The sequence below is a fragment of the Pempheris klunzingeri genome, chromosome 22 (genome assembly GCF_042242105.1).
Source record: "Pempheris klunzingeri isolate RE-2024b chromosome 22, fPemKlu1.hap1, whole genome shotgun sequence".
NCBI lineage: Eukaryota > Metazoa > Chordata > Actinopteri > Acropomatiformes > Pempheridae > Pempheris > Pempheris klunzingeri.
The window spans coordinates 7,966,127-7,982,671 of NC_092033.1; the positions used below are offsets into that span (position 1 = coordinate 7,966,127).

Below are 16,545 nucleotides of genomic sequence, written 5' to 3' on the forward strand. Positions count from 1 at the left end.
AAATCACATTGTGTCTCAAACAAAGTTGTCGCTTTCGATCCATCATTAGTCTAATTTGCCTAATCCTCACAGCCCTTAGATGTGGTGGTTACACACAAAAGGGACTTTCTTTGGATTCCTTGGGCTCAGCCAGTAGATGCTCTGATGATGAGAAAATGCCTCAGTAGGCTTCAAATGAAAAGCTTAACTCCTCCCAGTTTTCTCTGACAGTGGAACCAAGGGTGGCTGCATCTGACCATTTTTGTAACTGTCTAAAAAACGTGACAGGCACACCAATTTTAGGTGAGAAAGCAGGATTTAACTTAAAAGACTGACAAACCATGTGTGATTTCAGTCCCATTTGTGTGAATTAGGAAGTCTCTAGCAAGTCTGGCTGCTCAAAACAGGTGCAAAACTTTTCCTTTAGATGTGGTCAGACAACCCATCTGGCGATCTACTTTGTTCTTAGCATTCTGAGCAGGGATGTGCATTTCAAACAAAAAATACTATTTGATAGTCACTGTGAACTATTCGGAGTGTAGCGGACCTTGAGTCGATTGCTGTCCAGCATCTTGCTGCCACCCAGCCAGACCACCCAGACCAAGCGATGCTTGAAGAAAGCTGAGATAAGAGCTAAGCGAAGCCTGCTTGTACCTAAGGCTGCTCATATAAAATGTTTGGTCACAGGAAGGTTGAGTCGATGAAATGGGAAAAATCAGAGACTGTTTGTGCCCACATCTTTACAAAGACCTGGATTTTTGGTTCAGTGTTGGATTTAACCCACTGCTCTGCCACTGCAATGCTAGACAAATGTATAGTACTTGATCCAGCTGTGTGCAGCTTTATTCCGCAGTCACTGTTTCAATACACTATAATAAGTGACTGTAGGCTATGCATATATTTCACCTCATTACTGAATGAGAGAGTACTCTTGTTCATTATATTATGATCCCTCATTCACAAGGAGCAGTAGCTTTATTTCTCCACTGTCAGAAACAAGCTGACCAATCACAGCTCTTGTGGTCTAGCTACGCTGCACCTTCTTAATGCCCAACCATAAATCAACCTCACGTGTCATGTATTAATACAGGGGCTGATGGGAGAATGAAGAACAGCTGTACCTGGGTCAGGTGTTGGGCTGATACTCTAAGGTGACAATGACAGGCAGTATGATCTTGAACATGAGATGTTAGAGAAAGTAGAAGGTGAGTATGAACCAGCAGTCTGTCCCACCCACACAAGTATCTTGTTGGGCTGTGATTATCTATTAATCATCTATTAATCAGATAGTAGAGGTTAGTTTCTTTATGTTAGTCCTGCCTTCCTTCCTTCTCCATATCCACAGCTAAAAAAGGATTTAAAAAAACACAAAAGAAGAAAAGAGAACGAGGAGCTCTGTGTTAGAGAGGTGAAAGTTAATGTTAATACATCCTGTCGTCGGTGTTACTATGGCATTGACACAGGACTTCAATTAAAGCTCAGATGCACTGGCCACACACACACACACACACACACACACACACACACAGCCGTAGTGCAGACAGGGCTATTGATTTTTGTGGTAACACTGTCCTGTCACCACATACAGTGCGAATCTACCTCTGTGACCTCCTCCCTCATCCCCTCCTCTCCTCCCCTCCCATACATGTGTAAATGTGACACTTGACACTTCTCACCTCCCCCTCACCTCTCTGCTGCCTCCCCCCTTTTCTTACCATCTCTCATTACTGTCTCTACTTCCTTTTCTCCTGCTACTTATGCCTTCTTCCTTCGTCTCTTCCTCAGATGCTCCTTTCAGATCCATCTCCCTCCCCACCCGCCTCTTTCTCCTGCCTTTTCCTCACCCTGTTCTCTCCATTCCTTCCATCCATCCCTATACCCTTTTCCTTTTTTCCTCCTAAAAGGATTGTTGTCAAGATGAGAGAGAGACAGTGATTGGAGACATGGAGGTGGTGGTGGGGGGGCATGGGCCTTTTGTTTTGCCAGTGCTACACAGGCAACACACACATGAACAATCCCCCACATATAACGCGCAGGCAGCTACATACACAGATAACAAAGGACAAATAAGAGAATGTCTCACCAATCCCCCAGGGAGTGAGGTAGAGGAAGAAATACAGATTTCCCGCTGTGTTTAGAAGCTCTGGCAATGCTGCTCAACAGTCATGCCAATAGATGAACAGAAAAGGACAAGAGAGAAAGAAAAGAGAAAATGCAGATATGAAGAGGAGCAGTGAGTGAGCAAGAACAATGACATACAGCATGAAAAACAATAAAAAAGAGAAAGAGGCTAAAAAACATTCACAGGCTCCAAGAGCTTTAGCGACTGATCACAACCCCTGGATTATGTTTCCTGGGTGATGTCTCACTACAGTCTAAGATCATAAGTTAATGGTATTTAAACTATAGAAGTAGTGCCGAAGCATACACATTCTGCACACTGTATGTTGCATAACCATGCAGAAAGAGTATAGACAGACCCTGAAATTGGTGATTATATGTTTCAAGCCAGCTAATTTATTATTTAGTAGTATGATTTCAATTTTAAGAATGCCTTTGAATAAATTACATTTGTGTATGTTTGAAATAAAAAAGGTGAGAAAACTGTCTTTCAGTCAGTGATCATCACCATCAAGATATCATGCCCTTCAATGTGAGACATGTGGTCCACTTTACTATGATACCACATTATCTTTTATCGGTGATTCCCAACCTTTTTTGCTGTTGATTTCTTAGTATGAAGCCATGTTTACATCACAGTCGCAGTTTAGCCTAAGAGTAATATTTCCTTTCTCACATTGTGTCATTTGAATCATTTTTAGAAGCTAAATTACCATTCTTTGTAACTGCCTTATACCTAATTCTTCAACATCAAATTTGTATGCAGATGACAGAATTTTGTATGCCACTGGTTCCAGATCCAGTTTTGATTAACTTTCTATTAGATTTTAAAAAATAATCTAGTTAGTAATCTTTGAGTTGTGATTATTTTGTCAACTACTGTTTCCAAGGTCAAGAATGAACTGTTGAATTCAACTTTGTATTTATTCTTCTCCTATACTGGTTATATGAAGACTGCACATATTTGCCCTTATCAGGTGTCACTTGGAAAGACTATATGATAAGTAAGTAGCTGAAATAAAACCAAAACGATGTGCAGGTTTCAAAGGTCTTGTCCTCATGTAGCTTACATGAGCTTGTTAGCCCTATAACACCACATACGTAGATTTATTGCTCATTAACCATGTCAATCAAGTAACGGAACTATGAGTCAAAAAGAGGAAGAGAAAAAGAGTGCGAGCAAAAGAAAGATAAAGAAACGTGAGTGGGCAGAGACAAGATTGTAAATGCTGATGTGTTGCAAATGCTGATGTGTTGTGATCTAAAGATGAATGTGCAGAAATCTGAAGGCGGTGCAAAAGTTAGCTTAAGAAATGTCACAATGGAAAGCAATGTAGAGCATCCGCACACACACACACACAACCTCTTTTTACATACCTTAGTTTCGGCCACCCATACAGTGAACACACAGACGTGCACACGTCTGATGATCCAATTCATACTTAAGTGAACACAGCATGAAATAGAAGGTCTCAACACGCACACACACACACACACACACAAAAGGCAGACAGTGTGTCTCTGCAGGCAGGTATTCACTCAAACAGCTTAACCCTGCTCTGACAACAGCTTAACCTACTACAGTAACATACAGTACAGTAATTTCATATGGTAATTTCATACCATACATAGAATTTCCCAAAAGAAACTGAACGCCCTCCTACCAAAGAATATTGCAACACTGACCCTTCTCCGCTTTTAATGAGTGCAGCTTGATTAAAGGAAATCCTTAAAGACTGAGACACGAGATGAGTCACTCAGGCTATATGCTTAAAATAAACCATCTAAATGGAAGTGAGCATAGATAAAGACATTCATGGTGCTCTTAAATAATGACAAAACGAAGACATAGGCCACATCTTGACACTGGGCTTTATGTTTGTGTGTCTGAATGATAGATTGAGATGAGAGGAGAAGAGGAAAACGATCGGGCGTTTTAATATCTGTTACAGATCTGAGTGTCTGGTGGAAAAGTCAGTTAACACATCTGGATCCGCTGAGTGTCTACAGAGGATACCAGTGAAGGAGTGAGGGTGGGAATAAATTAGAGTGGTGTTTTTCACTGCCTTAGGTCTCCTGGATCCCCCACTCTCCCAGTTCCTCCTCCTCTTCCTCCTCCTCCTTCTCCTCCTCTTATTCCCCGTCTCTTTTCTCTCCTCTCTTTTCCAGCCAGAGGAAAACTCCTCCATTCTCTGCATTCCTCTCACATTCCAGCTCTGGGTTTACCTTCTCTGCCTCTCTTTCTACATCAACATCACCTCCTCCTCCTCCTCTTCGTTCGCCTATGGCTGTCTGTCTGCCTGTCTCCACCTCTTTGCCTCTATCCCTTCCTCTCTTCCTTTTCTCTCTTGGGGTCTCTCTCTCTCTGTCTCTCTCTCTCTCTCTCTCCCCCTCCCCCTCTCTCCCCTCCTCCCTCTCACTTTCTCAGCATGCACCAGTGGGCCGATGGAGGCAGGGGGCTCGCCTGAACCTTCCACCCTCAGCAGGGGCCCTGCAGCTCAGCCTTGCTGGCTGGCAGGCTCCCTGGCACACCTCCAGCACACACACACACACACACACACACACACACACACACACACATACACACACAGAGTGCTTTTTTTCTTCTCTGCTTGCTTGCTGTCTCTCTCTGGTTTCTTTCTATCAGCCTCTCTTGCCTTCAGTCTGTCGTTTCTTTCTATAACAAATTTCATCCTCTCATTTATTTCTTCTATGATCTCAGTCTAAATTTACTGATGTCTGATGTGCATCTCTACCGTTCATTTTCCTCAAAATTGGCAAGTATCTCAGTGTAAACAAGACCTGAGTATATTCTTCAAGATTTAATTTATGTGTGGGTAGAAGTATTGATTTTGATCTTAGTTATAAACTGCTCTTACAATACAAAATATGATATAATTTGTATCAGGTCTGTTTTTGTCTACTTACAACAATGTAGACAATTCATAAGGCACAAATAAGGTAAAAAAGATGCACAAAAGTTGCAAAGTCACATGAGTTTGATCTCTAGCTTCTCTCCTTCATGCACTTTATTCTGTAAATGCTTTGTTATTGGCTTCATTGCAGGCATTAAATGGGAACAGCAGCCAGCTATAGAGTAAATTTTCCATGTACGATGTTCTGGGAATTTGCCAGCTCAGGACCAAGTATGATTTCTCTAAATCTTTCATCATGACTCAAACAAAAACTGCAGCATTCCCAAGTACAGCAATCAGAAGTTTACACCATTTCTATTTTAGGGAGCAAGCAAGGCCATGCTATCACAAAGGGATTGAGGGATATGGGGAAAAAAAGGAGAAACCATCAAATATAAAGTGTCATGTATCATCACATGGTTGAACAATATGAGAGCTACAGCCTTCACAGTCACCAGCGTTCAACCCAAGTGAACGCCTATAGGGGACTTTGGTCTGACATGTTCATCAGTGTTTTCCACCACTATAATTAAAACGCCAAATGAGGGAATATCTTCAGGAAAGATCATGCTAATCACTCCAGTAGAGTTCAAGACACTTCAAAAATCTATGTCAAGGAACATTAAAACCACTCTGGTGACCCATGGTGGCCCAACAACTAAGACACTTAGTTGAGACACATATTAAGGACACAGCGCTGTTTTTCTCTTTAATTTGTTGGCTATCTGACGTCGCCCAAATGTATGAGATGATCCATGACTTATGAGGTCTCCTCAACATGGGTTCATATATAAAAACAACTTTTATGCTTCAATAGGAGATTAACGCTCTTAGTTGTTGCATTATAATGCATGTATGCATATGGATGACTCTCACTTTGACACATGATTAAAAAAATAACAGAACAGAGAGAACACAGTTTTATATCTGACAGATTTTACTGAAGAGTTCACTTTTGCCTTTTTGGACAAAACTGCCAAAGAGATCATATGAAACACGGACGAGATGAGAGTGAGAGAAAGAGCTAGAAAAAGAGAGGCCCTCAGTAATTTGGTATTTCCTTTTGAGACGGAGGGGGTAGTGGTGCTGTTGCTGGTGGTGGTGGTGGAAGGCAGGGGGGTGGTGACCAATGCCCTCGTTTTCAGTATGAAGTACGCACACACACACACACAGACACACACAAATACAAACACAAGCACACACACACACACACACACACACACACACACAGCACCTTTAATGACCTTACATCCAGCCTTAGGCACTGGGGCCTCAGAGAGAAAAAAGAAAGAAAAAAGAGGCAATAGCTAGCTAGCTAGCCATCCATTCTAGATAGATAGATAGATAGATAGATAGATAGGAGTTGAGTTGAGTTGAGTTCGAGTTGAGTTGTAAATTCAGACAGGTATGCACTGAGGGTCAGAGGTGAGGGTTCACAACCCTGAACCAAACATGCACACACACACACACACACACACACACACATATGTGCACACACAAAGCTATGGGAGTTCAACTGGAGGTTAGACCTTCAGGCTCCACGGCTCAAACAGAGAGACACAGAGAGAGAATTCATAAGCAGCTGATTCAGCATGCTACTGACTGGTGTGATTACTGCAGATGCAGTAGGATAAAGGAAGAGGAATTTTTAAGCATAATTTCAAGAATAAGAGGAGCAAAGTGAAACCATAAAGGAGACTAGGGGTCTAAAATTTGGTAGTTTAGAGGGAAAGGATTTTTACAAGGTAAACCAAACGAAAAACGGAAAGACAGAAAGTTCTGAGTGAGTGATAATGACTCTTTTACAACTCAAGCAACAGCTGAAGATGTTACTGTGTCTCCAGACTGTCTCTCTCTCTCTCTCTCTCTCACACACACACACACACACACACACACACACAGAGGGTCCTGACCTTGCTGATGGCAGCTGTTGACGTCACTCCACACACACATGGACACACACTGGATACATACTGTAGGATTACATAGACAGCATGCAGAATAAATACGGACCAAAACCTAAAATGACCCTCTCATAAAGCTCAAATTATTCTTTCTTCAGTTATACAAACATATCAAAACGCAATGCGATAAAAAAAAAAAACAGCATTGCAGAAGCATGCTGACAACAAAGTAAAGTAACCAGTGTTATAAGCACAAGATGAACCTGTTAGCTTTACTGTGTAACATTTCCTCATTTGAGCCCTTCACTGAACCTTTGCCCTTGTGACGTGCTAATTCCTGAAAATCACTTACTGGTTAGGCATCAACCTGAGCCTCCAAATAAACTTTTCCGAGTACTGTTCTTGGCTTAGTTACACATTGGCAGAGTGTGATGTTTTCATTTCTTTTCTGGTCTAACCTTTCAAAGCTTCTTCCTGTTCTACAGTTGAGTTATCTCCATAACAATGTTTCTGTGTTGTAACAGTCTTGGGATATCACGGACTACCTGGAAGAAATCAGGGAATTTGAACAACATTGGAAGATGTAAGGATTTCTGGTTTCATTTGATTACCTGTCAGTATTCCCCTGTGACTCAATCTCCTATGTAATCCAAAAGCTTCGCCCAACGTGGGGCTCGAACCCACGACCCTGAGATTAAGAGTCTCATGCTCTACCGACTGAGCTAGCCGGGCTGCTGACTGAAAAAAATAGGTATTGAGATGGACCGGTTTAGGTGGGCTACAAATATGGAGGATAGTGTCTAGACGCATAGCTACCAAGTAAGTAGCTTTGAATATTTATACTTAACTGCACAACTTTTCACTCATTGTCAGACCAACCAAATGCAGAGACTGTTTGTGTGTATTGATGCCAGAAATGTGCTTTGATTAAGGGCAAACTGTAGTAGTTTTGTTACTGCTGCTACTTTACTTGCCCTTGGTTTTGACCGAGAAAATGGATGTTTGAATCTTTTGTATCATCGACAAAGTTCCTTTAATAGATTATTCGACTATCAAAATAGTTAGGCCTGCTTATGACCATATGGTTAAATCTACAGTGCCCTAGAACAATCAATCAATCTCTACAACACATATAACAAAAACTCCCCTAGAAGTATGGAAATCTAGAAGTGGTGTTTATGTGTAACTTGTGAAATCCAAGCAGAAACAGGAGAATTGCTGGTCAGGATGGCCGAGTGGTCTAAGGCGCCAGACTCAAGGACTGACTCCTTCCTCAGTATAAAGGGATTTCTGGTCTCCAAATGGAGGCGTGGGTTCAAATCCCACTCCTGACATGCTTTTTTTGATGCGGATTCGATACAGATATCCCTCCTTTCCTTGAATAGAACTCACACGTAGAAAGAAGTCATGAGAACATACAACACAGCCAAATCAACTGTACACTGAATGAGCTGCACAGGTGACAAAGGAATCACCCTTGATCATTCGACCATCATGAGATCTAAGACCCAGAATCCACTCTGGCCTAGTGGGAAACTTATGTGTAAAAACAGATTTAAAGCTGTAAAAACTAGAATTCTTGAAAAATGTATAACATTAATTAAGTGTTTTTATCATTGCCAACGTCACTACAGTGTTGATGGTGCTTTGAAAGCTGGCAATGACAAAAAAAAAAAGCTTAAGGGGCTTTTACTCAGGGACACTGGGAGCTGACTGTCTGAAAGAGTTATTTAACTACTCAGCCCAACTCCTCTAACAGTTCCACCCAACATGGTTCAAGGTCTTTAGAACTGTAAACTATATTCTACAACAATTTATTTATCTGTGAAGATGGATCAGAGGTGAATCTTTGCTGCTGTCGTATAGTTGCTTGAGACCACTGAAAGGGTTGGATATGCCCCCACTTTCTAAGTTTACTTCATCACCCAATGTGGGGCTCAAACGACAAGCCAAGAGTCTCATGCTCATGCTCTACCGACTGAGCTAGCTGGGCAGCTGCTGTAATATATTGGGTTCATGAAATCTTTGCCCATTTTGTACAGTTATTTTTGTTGAAGGAAAACTTGTTTCACATTGGCAAACGAAGTAATATCTGTATCACCATCCATCACGTAAAGGCTGTCAGGAGTGGGATTTGAACCCACGCCTCCATTTGGAGACCAGAAATCCCTCATTTTTCAGGAAGGAGTCAGTCCTTGAGTCTGGCGCCTTAGACCGCTCGGCCACCCTGACAGATACCACCTTCTTTTTAGTCTGGACTTCTCAATCAAGAAGAAGCGGATCACGTCTGTTTGGCAACATCCTCCTTGGTCCAAATTCTTCAAATATGTTTACATTCTATCTAAAAGAAACTTGAGAAAGTAATAACTGCCATTAAGCTATTGGTCATTGTAAGCTTTCAGTGGAGCATGGTGGTATTGTCCTTTAGAGGGTCACTCAGGACACTCTTGTGCTTTAGTGCAGGGACTTCAGGACTTTGCATTCTAATGTCTTGAGTGTGTCTGAGTCTCCACTCAAAACACCAGCGTAACTGTAGACCACAAGTGTGTGAGGACCCACATTATGGAAACTGTGTGATTGTCCATTTTTATCTTCTCAATAATTCACTCCAAAAACTCGTCTGTCTTAGTACTACTTCAAAAGCACCCCACTGAGTTAGCCAGGCTGTAAGTCATGTGCAGCATGTGACCTGTGTGACTTGTCGATTCCAGACTCACGGAGAGATTGGTGCGTCAGGGCCCTCGGGATTCACTTATCAGCAGACAGTTCTGAAATGTAACTCAAGGACAATTTGATCCATCAATTTTATTCAGAGTCTTTAGAAGTTAAGTTCTAAAGAAGTTATCTGTAACGGTGGATAGTGTTAAGACTTCCATCTAGGCAGCAGTTGTGTAATTACTTTAAGATTGCATTATGCCCTCTTTTCTGACTTGCCTTCATTTGATTATCTGCCATTATTCCCTTGAAACCTATGTAATCCAAAAGCTCCGCCCAACGTGGGGCTCGAACCCACGACCCTGAGATTAAGAGTCTCATGCTCTACCGACTGAGCTAGCCGGGCTACAAACTAAAACTTCTCATGAAAAAACAAAAGATTTTATCTATCTATCTATCTATCTATCTATCTATCTATCTATCTATCTATCTATCTATCTATCTATCTATCTATCTATCTATCTATCTATCTATCTCACAGAAGAATGGACGGACTGATGAGTGGCTGGAGAGATGGACTGGTGAACAGACAGAAAGGTGAAGGATGGATGGGTGGAGGAGGGGGTTTGACGTCTTTGATCCTCCCAGCAGAAATAATCAACAAAGCCCTGAAGCAGGCCAGCTAGACCTAAATATGTGTGTGCGTCTGTTTGGTGTGTGTGTGGGTGGGTGGGTGTGTGTGCACCGTAGGGTTTTTTGGGCTGCACGCCAAGACCATCTCCCACCAGGAGAGAGATCAAAGACTCTCTCTCTTTTTCTCTCTGTCTCTATCGACCTCTCTCACTCATATTTCTCACACTCCTTCCTCCCCCTCCATCCCTCCCTCTCTCTCTCTCTCTCTCTCTCTCTCTCTCTCTCTCTCTCAAAAACACTCATTATTGCTTTTTTGATTTCTTCGACTTTCTCTCACTTTTTTTTTTTACCTGAGGGCATAGAGACGGGAACAGTTTCCTATGCAAAGCAGCAAAGAAAAGAAATGAAAAGAGCAAAGCAGTGAAAAGAAGTGGGATGAGATGTAAAATAGAAATTTCTGGTTGCACTAATATTTAGGAAAAAAACACACTCAAACATATACACACACATACACACGCAAAACTGCTGACCTGTGCATCAATGCCCGCTTGGTTGCCAGGTTGTCATGGGAGCAATTGTTCTAGCAGGTGTGTCTGTGTGTGTGTGAGAGTGTGTTTCGGACGTCCAGTTAAATCAGACACTCAAATCAACACTTGCATTTCAGACGTTCAGTTCTGATTGAATAAGCCCATTAAACACTACACTGAATGTCTGTTTTTTCAAATTAAAAGCCTCACTGTGATTGAATCTGAGTCTCTTTGAAAAGTCTATTCTCTTATCTGTGACATTTTAAAATAAAGCACTATTGTAAATTGACAAATCAAACGTAAGGCATCCAATTACTTATTCACTTACTTATCATTGGTTCACAGTCTGGTCAAACCATTATGTCTGTTAACTGTAATGCATATATGACGCTATGCTCACAACAGACTCTTTTATACAAAAGGATTAAACACATGTACAAGCCCCTGGTTGACTTCCCAAAGGTCAGAGGTAAAATGGCGAGGGCCAATCCATAAAATCACGTGTTTACCCTTTAATAAACAAAAAACAGCCAGTGCACTGAACTACATTAAACCCTGGTGAAGAGGAAGTAAAACTGCACTTTTACATCTCACACTCACATGACAGCTGCTGCTACAAAATGCCTGATTAAAAAAAACATAGCAAAAGACTGGTTGCATAATGAAATAGCATCTATTATCTCACAGCACCTTTCTCCATCGTGACGCTCACAGTAATCGTCAGAGCACTTCTCATGGTTATTGTTCGCTCTGTGTTGTTACTGATCTGGGAATTGAAGCTCATTTGCACTCTGTCTGTCTCACTCTGCATAACAACATCAGCTAAACGTCTAAAAATGTAAATGTAATTGTGGAGATAATGTTATTTTCCTATTGAGACTCAACGAATGCCGCACTAAGTGAGTTGAGCTGCGAGTCGCTGTTTGTCATTAAACCAACTCAGAGGGTCTCCCTCGCAAACAAGATCTAAACTTTCCCTCCATCTGTATCTCTGTTCCCTCAATCCATCATTTCATGCCAGTAGCAGTCTGAAGATGGTCATATTTTCTCTCTTTCTTTCTGTCATCCTTAGTAATATGCAAATAGGCAACTAAATCCCATAATCCCAGTCAGCCTCTGTTCTGACCCCTTTCCTTCTTTCCTTTCTAGTCTTTCTGTCCTGCTTTTCTCATCCCTGTTCTCCTCTCTTGTCCCATATCGCCTCTTTAGCTCCATCATTCCGCTCTCTCCTTCCCTGCATCCCCTTTTCTCACACCATCCCCATCGCTCCTTCTTTCTCTCCACCATTTTCCCTTTTCTATCCCTCTTTTCCGTCCCACTCTGTCGTGTTTTTTCTCCCTTACACACACACACACACACACACACACACACACTCTCTCTCTAGCAGTAGTCATTCTACTTATAGCCTCGCCATAAATCAACCTGTCATTCTCCGTCATGCTCGCTGGATCTCACTGGGGCTCGTGGACACACACACACACAAACATGCACACACACACACACACACACACACACACACACACCAAGGGATAGCAGTATGAGCCCACACATACACAAGCACAGACACGCAAACACTGACAAATATAAAAACACACTGACTCACACATTCAGTACAGGTGTATTGACTGCGCTGATAAAAACACAAACTACACACACACACACACACACACACACACATACACCCAGCACCCATGCAAACACAGATTTCGGCTCTCTCACACACAAACTCTCTAGGGCAAGCTGAGACGATCTAACCACACTCAAGATTGATTGAGAGGGAGGGTGAATGATTATGGGAAACAGAGATGTAGGCAAAGATAACAGGATGATGCCCACCTGTCCCTGTGCCACACACACTCACATGAACACACACAGCAGCTGAAATAATGTCCATAGCCTTCACCTCCTGCTGCTCTGTCTGTATTTTCCACTCTGTTCTGTCCATCCGCTCTGTCTTTGTCCTAAAAGTTACATGCATATGCTGTCAAATGCATTTCATGTGTTTTCCGACACTTGAACTTCAGCCACTCGTGTCAAAGTCCTGGTCTTTGTATGCCAAATCATCCACCCTGACCTCCTCCCTGTGACTTTAGTGCATAATAAGGATGTCACGCTTTCCACTATATGCGATTCAAGCAGCAATTTATTACAATTCCACCAATTCCAAGTCCTCCACATCATATTTGGGAAAAGGAAATTAGCTGCATATAAATGCATCATGTAGGAGATAGGGTTGTCCTTTCCACATTTGCCTCTTTTTGCTACTCACTTAATCTTTTCTCTACTCCACCTCTTCTTTTTCCAGGCTGTTCTTCTCTTCTTCTACCCATATCAACATCTTTTCCTGTCTTCCTCCCTCTTTCTCCCCTTACACGTCTTCCTCCTACTCGTCTCCAAGCTCTCCATGACCAATGCAAGAGCCTCATAAAGACCCTTAGGAGTCAGAGGATTTCATGGGGCTTTGTGTTTGAGCTTGTGTACGTGTGTGTGTGTGTGTGTGCTCGCTCGCGCACGTGTGTGTGTGTGTGTGTGTGAGTGAGTTCAAGACAGCACATGTGGCATGCAAGGTCACGTAATCCTGCGGCCTCCAGATACTGTTATTGACACACACACACACACACACACACACACACACACACACACACACACACACACACACACCCCTCTATGACCTGCACTGCCCTTGCATGCACAGATTGTGCATGGATACGCACACACACACACACACACACACACACACAGATGTCCTCGTACAACCCACAATGCCTTCAGTGTTATCAAGAACACAGTACAAAAGTAAAACCGATACTTTCTGGTTAAAACATAGATTGAATGCTATAACGCTTTGTTCTTTTTGAAGGATTTTCATATAGTTAACACATTGTACAAAAAAAATTAATAAACTGAGCCAATTTGAGCCAAACAGCATTGCCTGTGTAGCCAAAGCCTCATACAGCTGATCCCTCTTTGCCACAGAGCTCCATTGTTGTCCAAAAACTATTAAAAACACATCAGTGAGCCCCACTGTTGCGATGGGTGAAATATTTCTTTATTATGATAAGTATGGGCACTGTAGTGTGCTTCCAGATCTCTGATTTCTTCAGCGATTGGTCTGCTGTTGTTCAAACTGGCGGCTGTTTCTGCCAGCTACAGAAACAACTGACCAGTCAGAGCTTAGTCGCCAGGATTAAGAATGGGGACGTCATCTTCCTGCATATCTGGCTAGCCACACTCGTGAGATTGTGCTCGAGATCGGCACAGCTGTACGAGGAGTTACACAAGTAATTGGCTAACAAGAACAATACGTGTGGCTGCAGGAATGAAGAGAAACAAAATGTCAATCCAACCTCATGATCAGGATAGCATACACGTTGCTGCTGCCATAAATACTCACTGCAGCAGAAAATGGTCCCAACATGCTCTGTTTATTCCTGTCTGAGTCATGTTTGCTAAAAACTACAGTGCCCAGCTGTTTTAGGAAATCTCTGAGCTTCTCATCAAAAAATAAAACGGTATATTTTTGACATTTTTAATGATGTATTTTTTCAGTAGGGATCAATGGGCTTGAGGGTGAGGGCCACAGACAGAAAATAATGGGAGATGCATTACCACACCGCTGGTCTGTACACGCAGTACAAAAGGAAAAAAATGCAAGCACATACGGACAAAGACACGAATACACAGATATAGATTTCCAAGGTCGCAATTCAGGCATTCAGTATGTCTCTTATACAAGTCCTCCTCTCTGCGCTCCACTGCTCTCCTCCTCTTCCTCCTCTGTATTCGTCTCTCCGCCTCCCTTTATCTCTCGCCGCTGTCTTTCACGAAAACACACACACACACACACACACACACACACACACACACACACACGCACACACACAGTCTCTCCAGAGATGAGTCCATTGCTCTGACCTCTCTCTCTCTCCTGGGAGGGCTGGCTGTCTGCCCAGCTCTCTCTTTTTTCTCTCTTTGCCTCGCACTTTCTCCTTTTCCTCTGTATCTTTCTTCTTCTTCTTCTTCTCTCTTTATCTATTGATCTATTTTTCCAATCTTCTTTTGTCCCCCCTCTTATCCTCTCCTCTGTTGCATGTCTCTCCTGCTCTTGCATCCTCTTATCTCTTCATCCCCTCTCCACTTGATTCCTCACTTCTCCTCATCTTTCCCTCTCTTCACCCTTTTCTCCATCTCCATCTTTTCCTCCTTCACCTCATCTTCTCCTCTCTTCCTTCCCTCCTTTACTATTTCTTTCTAGGCTTCCAGGGTGTTGGCACGGCTGCAGGGCTCTGCCTGGGGCTCTTCGCCCAGCTCATGCTGCGTCTCTCTGGGCACGGCGCCCACAGAGGGTGGGCAAGGCTGAAGGGAAAGCTGGAGGGGTGTGTGTGTGCGTGTGTGTGTGTGTGTGTGTGTGTGTTCGTCTGTATCCAGTGATGGGGAAAGGGGGAGGTAAGAAAGTGAAGAGAGGAGCATGGGGAGAGACTGAACAAAAAGAGACGGGGGTTGTTGACAGAGACAGGGAAACTGAAGAAAGACTGGAGAAGAGCAGATTTCTGTTGAGTCACGCTTTGCTGACTAGAGCGTGATCGTGGCGACAATAGCACTAGCATGTGTGTGTGTGTGTGTGTGTGTGTGTGTGTGTGTGTGTGTGTGTGTGTGTGTGTGTGTGTTTGAAACACAGAGAGGGTTTGTTCTCATTCTGTTACAGTAACTACACACGTACAAAAGTAGAATTCTGCTTTACCACAACCTGGGTCTTATATTTGTAGCCATTTGTGGCCATTTCGAATGTTTACAAAAGATTATGGCTGACAGTTTAAACAGCATGGCAATCAAGTAAATATAATAGAAAACTAAGAAAACCATTAAATAGTGATATGTGAGAAATTGTAACCAGTGAAGAAAATGTCAATAATTGACCAAATTGAAAAAAAATCAGCTTTAGTTATGATGACACTGTGCTAACCAAGTCAGTTCCTGAGATTTGGCAACACAGTTGTATTATTGGAGGAATCAATCCTGCCTCACTGACGATCAGACAATCTGACAGTTTGTCAGTTTAACAGTAACCCGTTTCTTAGGAGGTAAAATCAAAGTTAACTGTCTGTCATAATCTCTCATTGCACAGATGAACTATATGTGCAAATACATAACTACATAAAGTCCAGTGGGTTAAATTTAAACTGAGAACTTAAAACCAGTTTGAGTAATAAATAACACATTTTTTTGTCTTTCAAACAACCTGTGTGATCATCTGGATGATCGTGCTTCTTATTTTTATGGATGCCACTGAGTTCCTAGGAAATACATTTTGTTTTTGTTGCTGATGGGATCGAAGGCCAAAACTACAAGATAAGACCCAAGTTGTAATAATCTGGAATAACCCTTTAAAATTCCTGAATTATTATACTTAGAATGAGCCTAACCAACAAGAGAAACTATGTGTGTGTGTGTGTGTGCCTGTTGTCAGCATCAACACACACACACACACACACACACACACAGAGTGACAGAGAGAGCATCAGCACACCTGAACCCAGCTGCATGCAGAGAACAACAATTCCCCTGCTGGTCACTAATGGTGCAGCCCTGCTGGAGTGGAAGCAAATGGCCTGGACCCAACCATGCATGATGGGAGGGGGGGAGAGGAGAGAGGCACTGGTCAGATGGAGAGAGAGAACGTGAGATAAAGGAAGGTTGGAAGAAAGATGGCTGTGCCTTGTGAAATCAGATTGATGAGAGCAAAACAAAAAGTCATGGAGAAGAAAAGAAAAGATATGTGGGGAAGAATTTACACCAGTGTATAAAATGTCA

At 42.4% G+C, this 16,545-nt stretch overlaps 4 non-coding genes across 4 annotated transcripts; 1 reads left to right on the forward strand and 3 right to left on the reverse strand.

The window, feature by feature from the left end:
* Positions 1-7,578: 7,578 nt before the first annotated feature.
* On the reverse strand, positions 7,579-7,651 carry trnak-cuu (transfer RNA lysine (anticodon CUU)). Its single transcript has one exon. It is a non-coding gene; the product is annotated as a tRNA-Lys (tRNA).
* Positions 7,652-8,140: 489 nt separating this feature from the next.
* On the forward strand, positions 8,141-8,253 carry trnal-caa (transfer RNA leucine (anticodon CAA)). The gene is made up of 2 exons: positions 8,141-8,178; positions 8,208-8,253. It is a non-coding gene; the product is annotated as a tRNA-Leu (tRNA).
* A 785-nt stretch (positions 8,254-9,038) lies between these two features.
* On the reverse strand, positions 9,039-9,151 carry trnal-caa (transfer RNA leucine (anticodon CAA)). The gene is made up of 2 exons: positions 9,114-9,151; positions 9,039-9,084 (listed from the first exon to the last, which is right to left on the reverse strand). It is a non-coding gene; the product is annotated as a tRNA-Leu (tRNA).
* A 756-nt stretch (positions 9,152-9,907) lies between these two features.
* Positions 9,908-9,980, reverse strand: trnak-cuu (transfer RNA lysine (anticodon CUU)). Its single transcript has one exon. It is a non-coding gene; the product is annotated as a tRNA-Lys (tRNA).
* Positions 9,981-16,545: the final 6,565 nt, after the last annotated feature.